Source organism: Mastomys coucha, unplaced genomic scaffold, assembly GCF_008632895.1.
Source record: "Mastomys coucha isolate ucsf_1 unplaced genomic scaffold, UCSF_Mcou_1 pScaffold1, whole genome shotgun sequence".
Lineage (NCBI taxonomy): Eukaryota > Metazoa > Chordata > Mammalia > Rodentia > Muridae > Mastomys > Mastomys coucha.
The window spans coordinates 67193430-67194554 of record NW_022196891.1 but is presented as its reverse complement, the minus strand read 5'-3'; the positions used below and the strand labels follow the sequence as shown (position 1 = coordinate 67194554).

Here is a 1125-nt window from a genome sequence, read left to right as displayed (position 1 = left end):
ATGAAGTAATGTTCCTCTTTCTCCACAACCTCTCCAGCATCTGCTGTCACCTGAGTTTTTTATCTTAGACATTCTGACTGGTGTGAGGTGGAATCTCAGGGTTGTTTTGATTTGCATTTCCATGATGACTAAAAATGAACTGTATTTTTAAGTTAAAGAGTTGGTGAGGGGAAGATCATTGAACATGTAGCTCGCAAGTGCAGCGGAAATCCTGTAAGTGCGAAACCTACAGGAGGTAATGGGGCCAGGCAACAGCTCTAGCCCATCCCTTAAGTAAAATCTTCAGGGAAAATATCATAGTGAGGCTTCAGCTGACACCACTTGAACCCACTGGTTAATTATGTTACTAAGACAGGGTTGAGACATATACTTGCTTAAAGCACTCTTAGACTGAATTTATACTATCCTTGGGTTCTGACTGCCATTCAGAGACTTACAAAGAAATTAATAAACAATGTGAGAAGGCCTATTAAAATACATAGATTACCCCAGAGATCTGATTCTGCCGACAAACCAATAGCTAGCTATTAAAAGCTTTAAAAATGAAACAGAAGCTGCTTACACTTCAGTGTGTGTGTGTGTGTGTGTGTGTGTGTGTGTGTGTGTGTATGTGTGCTGTGAACACCTATAAACTTACCTTTGAAGGTGCTGGCAGATTTAAAGGCCTAGTTTACAGATGGCCATGTGGTGTTCCCTATAGTGAGAAGAACAAGACAGTTCACCTGGGCATTTCTCCTTAAGGGCACTTGTCTCATTTATGATGTCACCTGTGCCATGATGTAATCAACTTTGAATGTCTGGACTGTGAGGGTAGAAATTCTGATCTCACAGCTTGATGGTCATGTCAATATGGTCCTTCATAGCTGGATATACACATTAAACGATGTAACCTCTTTATGTACTCTAAAACACTACATTTAATAAAAAATACTAAAACAAGTATATAAGTGACTTGTGTACAGGAATAAATGGCACAAAAGTTGTAAGATATTGATAATTGTAGGAGCTGGGATATGGGCACAAATGCATATCCTAAGCAATCTCTCTAATTTTGAGTACGTTTCAAATCACCTATATTTAAAAACACTTAGCTAGAGAGAAGCAAATATTAATGTTTAAAGGAGT

The 1125-nt window shown here is 38.5% G+C and overlaps 1 protein-coding gene across 2 annotated transcripts in view; it reads right to left on the bottom strand.

Moving 5' to 3' along the window:
* Window positions 1-761, bottom strand: part of Ccdc190 (coiled-coil domain containing 190) — a 12748-nt gene extending 11987 nt beyond the window's left edge. For both annotated transcript variants that reach the window (XM_031342409.1, XM_031342418.1), the window contains exon 1: window positions 638-761. The gene's annotated coding sequence lies outside the window, so the exon portion shown is untranslated. The remainder of the gene's footprint in view (window positions 1-637) is intronic.
* Window positions 762-1125: the final 364 nt, after the last annotated feature.